Source organism: Taudactylus pleione, unplaced genomic scaffold (assembly GCF_031769625.1).
Source record: "Taudactylus pleione unplaced genomic scaffold, aTauple2 ptg000967l, whole genome shotgun sequence".
NCBI lineage: Eukaryota > Metazoa > Chordata > Amphibia > Anura > Myobatrachidae > Taudactylus > Taudactylus pleione.
Window position 1 is genome coordinate 11,792,501 of NW_028285368.1, and position 7,500 is coordinate 11,800,000.

Consider the following 7,500-nt stretch of genomic DNA (forward strand, 5'->3'; position numbering starts at 1 on the left):
AATGTAATAGAAAAGAATGTTATGGCAGTATAAAATTACCTACAGCACCTGGTATTCCCAGGTGGTCTCCCATCCAAGTACTAACCAGGCCCAACACTGCATAGCTTCCAAGATCAGACGAGATTGGGCATGTCCAGTGTGGTTTGGCTGTAGGTGCTCGAAAACATTAGCTTTAGACCTCTTTTACTTCTTAACTCAAGTAAATTCAATGATAAGTTGAAAAATTAAATGTAAAATGTAATAGAAAAGAATGTTAAGGCAGTATAAAATTACCTACAGCTCCTGGTATTCCCAGGTGGTCTCCCATCCAAGTACTAACCAGGCCGAACACTGCATAGCTTCCAAGATCAGACAAGATTGGGCATGTCCACTGTGGTTTGGCTGTGGGTGCTCAAAAACATTAACTTTAGACCTCTATTACTTCTTAACTCAAGTAAATTCATTGATAAGTTGAAAAAATTAAATGTAAAATGTAATAGAAAAGAATGTTATGGCAGTATAAAATTACCTACAGCACCTGGTATTCCCAGGTGGTCTCCCATCCAAGTACTAACCAGGCCCAACACTGCATAGCTTCCAAGATCAGATGAGATTGGGCATGTCCAGAGTGGTTTGGCTGTAGGTGCTCTAAAACATTAACTTTAGACCTCTTTTACTTCTTAACTCAAGTAAATTCAATGATAAGTTGAAAAATTAAATGTAAAATGTAATAGAAAAGAATGTTAAGGCAGTATAAAATTACCTACAGCTCCTTGTATTCCCAGGTGGTCTCCCATCCAAGTACTAACCAGGCCGAACACTGCATAGCTTCCAAGATCAGACAAGATTGGGCATGTCCACTGTGGTTTGGCTGTAGGTGCTCAAAAACATTAACTTTAGACCTCTATTACTTCTTAACTCAAGTAAATTCATTGATAAGTTGAAAAAATTAAATGTAAAATGTAATAGAAAAGAATGTTATGGCAGTATAAAATTACCTACAGCACCTGGTATTCCCAGGTGGTCTCCCATCCAAGTACTAACCAGGCCCAACACTGCATAGCTTCCAAGATCAGACGAGATTGGGCATGTCCAGTGTGGTTTGGCTGTAGGTGCTCTAAAACATTAACTTTAGACCTCTTTTACTTCTTAACTCAAGTAAATTCAATGATAAGTTGAAAAATTAAATGTAAAATTTAATAGAAAAGAATGTTATGGCAGTATAAAATTACCTACAGCTCCTGGTATTCCCAGGTGTTCTCCCATCCAAGTACTAACCAGGCCCAACACTGCATAGCTTCCAAGATCAGACGAGATTGGGCATGTCCAGTGTGGTTTGGCTGTAGGTGCTCAAAAACATTAACTTTAGACCTCTTTTACTTCTTAACTCAAGTAAATTCAATGATAAGTTGAAAAATGAAATGTAAAATGTAATAGAAAAGAATGTTATGGCAGTATAAAATTACCTACAGCACCTAGTATTCCCAGGTGGTCTCCCATCCAAGTACTAACCAGGCCCAACACTGCATAGCTTCCAAGATCAGACGAGATTGGGCATGTCTAGTGTGGTTTGGCTGTAGGTGCTCAAAACTATTAACTTTAGACCTCTTTTACTTCTTAACTCAAGTAAATTCATTGATAAGTTGAAAAAATGAAATGTAGAATGTAATAGAAAAGAATGTTTTGGCTGTCTAAAATTACCTACAGCACCTGGTATTCCCAGGTGGTCTCCCATCCAAGTACAAACCAGGCCCAACACTGCATAGCTTCCAAGATCAGACGAGATTGGGCATGTCCACTGTGGTTTGGCTGTAGGTGCTCAAAAGCATTAAATTTAGACCACTTTTACTTCTTAACACAAGTAAATTCATTGATAAGTTGAAAAAATTAAATGTAAAATGTAATAGAAAAGAATGTTATGCAGTTTAAAATTACCTACAGCACCTGGGATTCCTAGGTAGTCACCCATCCAAGTACTAACCAGTCCCAACACTGCATAGCTTCCAAGATCAGACGAGATTGGGCATGTCCTGTGTGGTTTGGCTGTAGGTGCTCAAAAACATTAACTTTAGACCTGTATTACTTCTTAACTCAAGTAAATTAATTGATAAGTTGAAAAAATTAAATGTAAAATGTAATAGAAAAGAATGTTATGGGAGTATAAAATTACGTACTGCACCTGGTTTTCCCAGGTGGTCTCCCATCCAAGTACTGACGAGGCCCAACACTGCATAGCTACCAAGATAAGACGAGATTGGGCATGTCCAGTGTGGATTGGCTGTAGGTGCTCAAAAGTATTAACTTTAGACCTCTATTACTTCTTAACTCAAGGAAATTCATTGATAAGTTGAAAAAATAAAATTTAAAATGTAATAGAAAAGAATGTTATGGCAGTATAAAATTACCTACAGCACCTGGTATTCCCAGGTGGTCTCCCATCCAAGTACTAACCAGGCCCAACACTGCATAGCTTCCAAGATCAGACGAGATTGGGCATGTCCAGTGTGGTTTGGCTGTAGGTGCTCGAAAACATTAGCTTTAGACCTCTTTTACTTCTTAACTCAAGTAAATTCAATGATAAGTTGAAAAATTAAATGTAAAATGTAATAGAAAAGAATGTTAAGGCAGTATAAAATTACCTACAGCTCCTGGTATTCCCAGGTGGTCTCCCATCCAAGTACTAACCAGGCCGAACACTGCATAGCTTCCAAGATCAGACAAGATTGGGCATGTCCACTGTGGTTTGGCTGTGGGTGCTCAAAAACATTAACTTTAGACCTCTATTACTTCTTAACTCAAGTAAATTCATTGATAAGTTGAAAAAATTAAATGTAAAATGTAATAGAAAAGAATGTTATGGCAGTATAAAATTACCTACAGCACCTGGTATTCCCAGGTGGTCTCCCATCCAAGTACTAACCAGGCCCAACACTGCATAGCTTCCAAGATCAGATGAGATTGGGCATGTCCAGAGTGGTTTGGCTGTAGGTGCTCTAAAACATTAACTTTAGACCTCTTTTACTTCTTAACTCAAGTAAATTCAATGATAAGTTGAAAAATTAAATGTAAAATTTAATAGAAAAGAATGTTATGGCAGTATAAAATTACCTACAGCTCCTGGTATTCCCAGGTGGTCTCACATCCAAGTACTAACCAGGCCCAACACTGCATAGCTTCCAAGATCAGATGAGATTGGGCATGTCCAGTGTGGTTTGGCTGTAGGTGCTCAAAAACATTAACTTTAGACCTCTTTTACTTCTTAACTCAAGTAAATTCAATGATAAGTTGAAAAATTAAATGTAAAATGTAATAGAAAAGAATGTTAAGGCAGTATAAAATTACCTACAGCTCCTGGTATTCCCAGGTGGTCTCCCATCCAAGTACTAACCAGGCCGAACACTGCATAGCTTCCAAGATCAGACGAGATTGGGCATGTCCAGTGTGGTTTGGCTGTAGGTGCTCTAAAACATTATCTTTAGACCTCTTTTACATCTTAACTCAAGTAAATTCAATGATAAGTTGAAAAATTAAATGTAAAATTTAATAGAAAAGAATGTTATGGCAGTATAAAATTACCTACACTCCTGGTATTCCCAGGTGTTCTCCCATCCAAGTACTAACCAGGCCCAACACTGCATAGCTTACAAGATCAGACGAGATTGGGCATGTCCAGTGTGGTTTGGCTGTAGGTGCTCAAAAACATTAACTTTAGACCTCTTTTACTTCTTAACTCAAGTAAATTCAATGATAAGTTGAAAAATGAAATGTAAAATGTAATAGAAAAGAATGTTATGGCAGTATAAAATTACCTACAGCACCTAGTATTCCCAGGTGGTCTCCCATCCAAGTACTAACCAGGCCCAACACTGCATAGCTTCCAAGATCAGATGAGATTGGGCATGTCTAGTGTGGTTTGGCTGTAGGTGCTCAAAACTATTAACTTTAGACCTCTTTTACTTCTTAACTCAAGTAAATTCATTGATAAGTTGAAAAAATGAAATGTAGAATGTAATAGAAAAGAATGTTTTGGCTGTCTAAAATTACCTACAGCACCTGGTATTCCCAGGTGGTCTCCCATCCAAGTACAAACCAGGCCCAACACTGCATAGCTTCCAAGATCAGACGAGATTGGGCATGTCCAGTGTGGTTTGGCTGTAGGTGCTCAAAAGCATTAAATTTAGACCTCTATTACTTCTTAACTCAAGTAAATTCATTGTTAAATTGAAAAAATTAACTGTAAAATGTAATAGAAAAGAATGTTCTGGCAGTATTAAATTACCTACAGCTCCTGATATTCCCAGGTGGTCTCCCATCCAAGTACTAACCAGTCCCAACACTGCATAGCTTCCAAGATCAGACGAGATTGGGCATGTCCAGTGTGGTTTGGCTGTAGGTGCTCAAAAACATTAACTTTAGCCCTGTATTACTTCTTAACTCAAGTAAATTAATTGATAAGTTGAAAAAATTAAATGTAAAATGTAATAGAAAAGAATGTTATGGGAGTATAAAATTACGTACTGCACCTGGTTTTCCCAGGTGGTCTCCCATCCAAGTACTGATGAGGCCCAACACTGCATAGCTACCAAGATAAGACGAGATTGGGCATGTCCAGTGTAGATTGGCTGTAGGTGCTCAAAAGTATTAACTTTAGACCTCTATTACTTCTTAACTCAAGGAAATTCATTGATAAGTTGAAAAAATTAAATTTAAAATGTAATAGAAAAGAATGTTATGGCAGTATAAAATTACCTACAGCACCTGGTATTCCCAGGTGGTCTCCCATCCAAGTACTAACCAGGCCCAACACTGCATAGCTTCCAAGATCAGACGAGATTGGGCATGTCCAGTGTGGTTTGGCTGTAGGTGCTCAAAAACCTTAACTTTAGACCTCTTTTACTTCTTAACTCAAGTAAATTCAATGATAAGTTGAAAAATTAAATGTAAAATGTAATAGAAAAGAATGTTAAGGCAGTATAAAATTACCTACAGCTCCTGGTATTCCCAGGTGGTCTCCCATCCAAGTACTAACCAGGCCGAACACTGCATAGCTTCCAAGATCAGACAAGATTGAGCATGTCCACTGTGGTTTGGCTGTGGGTGCTCAAAAACATTAACTTTAGACCTCTATTACTTCTTAACTCAAGTAAATTCATTGATAAGTTATAAAAATTAAATGTAAAATGTAATAGAAAAGAATGTTATGGCAGTATAAAATTACCTACAGCACCTGGTATTCCCAGGTGGTCTCCCATCCAAGTACTAACCAGGCCCAACACTGCATAGCTTCCAAGATCAGATGAGATTGGGCATGTCCAGTGTGGTTTGGCTGTAGGTGCTCAAAAACATTAACTTTAGACCTCTTTTACTTCTTAACTCAAGTAAATTCAATGATAAGTTGAAAAATTAAATGTAAAATGTAATAGAAAAGAATGTTAAGGCAGTATAAAATTACCTACAGCTCCTTGTATTCCCAGGTGGTCTCCCATCCAAGTACTAACCAGGCCGAACACTGCATAGCTTCCAAGATCAGACAAGATTGGGCATGTCCACTGTGGTTTGGCTGTAGGTGCTCAAAAACATTAACTTTAGACCTCTATTACTTCTTAACTCAAGTAAATTCATTGATAAGTTGAAAAAATTAAATGTAGAATGTAATAGAAAAGAATATTTTGGCTGTCTAAAATTACCTACAGCACCTGGTATTCCCAGGTGGTCTCCCATCCAAGTACAAACCAGGCCCAACACTGCATAGCTTCCAAGATCAGATGAGATTGGGCATGTCCAGTGTGGTTTGGCTGTAGGTGCTCAAAGGCATTAAATTTAGACCTCTATTACTTCTTAACTCAAATAAATTCATTGTTAAATTGAAAAAATTAAATGTAAAATGTAATAGAAAAGAATGTTATGGCAGTATAAAATTAACTACAGCACCTGGTATTCCCAGGTGGTCTCCCATCCAAGTACTAACCAGGCCCAACACTGCATAGCTTCCAAGATCAGATGAGATTGGGCATGTCCAGTGTGGTTTGGCTGTAGGTGCTCTAAAACATTAACTTTAGACCTCTTTTACTTCTTAACTCAAGTAAATTCAATGATAAGTTGAAAAATGAAATGTAGAATGTAATAGAAAAGAATGTTATGGCAGTATAAAATTACCTACAGCTCCTGGTATTCCCAGGTGGTCTCACATCCAAGTACTAACCAGGCCCAACACTGCATAGCTTCCAAGATCAGACGAGATTGGGCATGTCCAGTGTGGTTTGGCTGTAGGTGCTCAAAAACATTAACTTTAGACCTGTATTACTTCTTAACTCAAGTAAATTAATTGATAAGTTGAAAAAATTAAATGTAAAATGTAATAGAAAAGAATGTTATGGGAGTATAAAATTACGTACTGCACCTGGTTTTCCCAGGTGGTCTCCCATCCAAATACTGACGAGGCCCAACACTGCATAGCTACCAAGATAAGACGAGATTGGGTATTTCCAGTGTGGATTGGCTGTAGGTGCTCAAAAGTATTAACTTTAGACCTCTATTACTTCTTAACTCAAGGAAATTCATTGATAAGTTGAAAAAATTAAATGTAAAATGTAATAGAAAAGAATATTATGGCAGTATAAAATTACCTACAGCACCTGGTATTCCCAGGTGGTCTCCCATCCAAGTACTAACCAGGCACAACACTGCATAGCTTCCAAGATCAGACGAGATTGGGCATGTCCAGTATGGTTTGGCTGTAGGTGCTCAAAAACATTAACTTTAGACCTCTTTTACTTCTTAACTCAAGTAAATTCAATGATAAGTTGAAAAATTAAATGTAAAATGTAATAGAAAAGAATGTTAAGGCAGTATAAAATTACCTACAGCTCCTGGTATTCCCAGGTGGTCTCCCATCCAAGTACTAACCAGGCCGAACACTGCATAGCTTCCAAGATCAGACAAGATTGGGCATGTCCACTGTGGTTTGGCTGTGGGTGCTCAAAAACATTAACTTTAGACCTCAATTACTTCTTAACTCAAGTAAATTCATTGATAAGTTGAAAAAATTAAATGTAAAATGTAATAGAAAAGAATGTTATGGCAGTATAAAATTACCTACAGCACCTGGTATTCCCAGGTGGTCTCCCATCCAAGTACTAACCAGGCCCAACACTGCATAGCTTCCAAGATCAGATGAGATTGGGCATGTCCAGTGTGGTTTGGCTGTAGGTGCTCTAAAACATTAACTTTAGACCTCTTTTACTTCTTAACTCAAGCAAATTCATTGATAAGTTGAAAAAATTAAATGTAAAATGTAATAGAAAAGAATGTTATGGCAGTATAAAATTACCTACAGCACCTGGTAATCCCAGGTGGTCTCCCATCCAAGTACTAACCAGGCCCAACACTGCCTAGCTTCCTAGTTCAGACAAGATTGGGCATGTCCAGTGTGGTTTGGCTGTAGGTGCTCAAAAACATTAACTTTAGACCTCTTTTACTTCTTAACTCAAGTAAATTCAATGATAAGTTGAAAAATGAAAT

General features: G+C 37.6%; 9 non-coding genes and 20 pseudogenes across 9 annotated transcripts; all 29 read right to left on the minus strand.

The window, feature by feature from the left end:
• Positions 1 to 36: 36 nt before the first annotated feature.
• Positions 37 to 155, minus strand: LOC148467319 (5S ribosomal RNA). The gene has a single exon (XR_015873193.1). It is a non-coding gene; the product is annotated as a 5S ribosomal RNA (ribosomal RNA).
• A 115-nt stretch (positions 156 to 270) lies between these two features.
• Positions 271 to 389, minus strand: LOC148467320 (5S ribosomal RNA; annotated as a pseudogene).
• A 116-nt stretch (positions 390 to 505) lies between these two features.
• LOC148467321 (5S ribosomal RNA) lies at positions 506 to 624 on the minus strand. Its single transcript, XR_015873827.1, has one exon. It is a non-coding gene; the product is annotated as a 5S ribosomal RNA (ribosomal RNA).
• Positions 625 to 739: 115 nt separating this feature from the next.
• LOC148467322 (5S ribosomal RNA) lies at positions 740 to 858 on the minus strand (annotated as a pseudogene).
• Positions 859 to 974: 116 nt separating this feature from the next.
• Positions 975 to 1,093, minus strand: LOC148467323 (5S ribosomal RNA). The gene has a single exon (XR_015873194.1). It is a non-coding gene; the product is annotated as a 5S ribosomal RNA (ribosomal RNA).
• Positions 1,094 to 1,208: 115 nt separating this feature from the next.
• Positions 1,209 to 1,327, minus strand: LOC148467324 (5S ribosomal RNA; annotated as a pseudogene).
• Positions 1,328 to 1,442: 115 nt separating this feature from the next.
• On the minus strand, positions 1,443 to 1,561 carry LOC148467325 (5S ribosomal RNA; annotated as a pseudogene).
• A 116-nt stretch (positions 1,562 to 1,677) lies between these two features.
• On the minus strand, positions 1,678 to 1,796 carry LOC148467326 (5S ribosomal RNA; annotated as a pseudogene).
• A 115-nt stretch (positions 1,797 to 1,911) lies between these two features.
• On the minus strand, positions 1,912 to 2,030 carry LOC148467327 (5S ribosomal RNA; annotated as a pseudogene).
• Positions 2,031 to 2,381: 351 nt separating this feature from the next.
• On the minus strand, positions 2,382 to 2,500 carry LOC148467328 (5S ribosomal RNA). Its single transcript, XR_015873195.1, has one exon. It is a non-coding gene; the product is annotated as a 5S ribosomal RNA (ribosomal RNA).
• A 115-nt stretch (positions 2,501 to 2,615) lies between these two features.
• LOC148467329 (5S ribosomal RNA) lies at positions 2,616 to 2,734 on the minus strand (annotated as a pseudogene).
• Positions 2,735 to 2,850: 116 nt separating this feature from the next.
• On the minus strand, positions 2,851 to 2,969 carry LOC148467330 (5S ribosomal RNA). Its single transcript, XR_015873828.1, has one exon. It is a non-coding gene; the product is annotated as a 5S ribosomal RNA (ribosomal RNA).
• A 115-nt stretch (positions 2,970 to 3,084) lies between these two features.
• Positions 3,085 to 3,203, minus strand: LOC148467331 (5S ribosomal RNA; annotated as a pseudogene).
• A 115-nt stretch (positions 3,204 to 3,318) lies between these two features.
• On the minus strand, positions 3,319 to 3,437 carry LOC148467332 (5S ribosomal RNA; annotated as a pseudogene).
• Positions 3,438 to 3,552: 115 nt separating this feature from the next.
• LOC148467333 (5S ribosomal RNA) lies at positions 3,553 to 3,670 on the minus strand (annotated as a pseudogene).
• A 115-nt stretch (positions 3,671 to 3,785) lies between these two features.
• Positions 3,786 to 3,904, minus strand: LOC148467334 (5S ribosomal RNA; annotated as a pseudogene).
• Positions 3,905 to 4,020: 116 nt separating this feature from the next.
• LOC148467335 (5S ribosomal RNA) lies at positions 4,021 to 4,139 on the minus strand (annotated as a pseudogene).
• A 116-nt stretch (positions 4,140 to 4,255) lies between these two features.
• On the minus strand, positions 4,256 to 4,374 carry LOC148467336 (5S ribosomal RNA; annotated as a pseudogene).
• A 351-nt stretch (positions 4,375 to 4,725) lies between these two features.
• LOC148467337 (5S ribosomal RNA) lies at positions 4,726 to 4,844 on the minus strand. The gene has a single exon (XR_015873196.1). It is a non-coding gene; the product is annotated as a 5S ribosomal RNA (ribosomal RNA).
• A 115-nt stretch (positions 4,845 to 4,959) lies between these two features.
• Positions 4,960 to 5,078, minus strand: LOC148467338 (5S ribosomal RNA; annotated as a pseudogene).
• Positions 5,079 to 5,194: 116 nt separating this feature from the next.
• Positions 5,195 to 5,313, minus strand: LOC148467339 (5S ribosomal RNA). Its single transcript, XR_015874294.1, has one exon. It is a non-coding gene; the product is annotated as a 5S ribosomal RNA (ribosomal RNA).
• A 115-nt stretch (positions 5,314 to 5,428) lies between these two features.
• LOC148467340 (5S ribosomal RNA) lies at positions 5,429 to 5,547 on the minus strand (annotated as a pseudogene).
• Positions 5,548 to 5,663: 116 nt separating this feature from the next.
• On the minus strand, positions 5,664 to 5,782 carry LOC148467341 (5S ribosomal RNA). The gene has a single exon (XR_015873932.1). It is a non-coding gene; the product is annotated as a 5S ribosomal RNA (ribosomal RNA).
• Positions 5,783 to 5,898: 116 nt separating this feature from the next.
• Positions 5,899 to 6,017, minus strand: LOC148467342 (5S ribosomal RNA; annotated as a pseudogene).
• A 115-nt stretch (positions 6,018 to 6,132) lies between these two features.
• On the minus strand, positions 6,133 to 6,251 carry LOC148467343 (5S ribosomal RNA; annotated as a pseudogene).
• A 351-nt stretch (positions 6,252 to 6,602) lies between these two features.
• On the minus strand, positions 6,603 to 6,721 carry LOC148467344 (5S ribosomal RNA; annotated as a pseudogene).
• A 115-nt stretch (positions 6,722 to 6,836) lies between these two features.
• On the minus strand, positions 6,837 to 6,955 carry LOC148467345 (5S ribosomal RNA; annotated as a pseudogene).
• A 116-nt stretch (positions 6,956 to 7,071) lies between these two features.
• LOC148467346 (5S ribosomal RNA) lies at positions 7,072 to 7,190 on the minus strand. Its single transcript, XR_015874296.1, has one exon. It is a non-coding gene; the product is annotated as a 5S ribosomal RNA (ribosomal RNA).
• Positions 7,191 to 7,306: 116 nt separating this feature from the next.
• Positions 7,307 to 7,425, minus strand: LOC148467347 (5S ribosomal RNA; annotated as a pseudogene).
• Between the last annotated feature and the right edge of the window lie 75 nt (positions 7,426 to 7,500).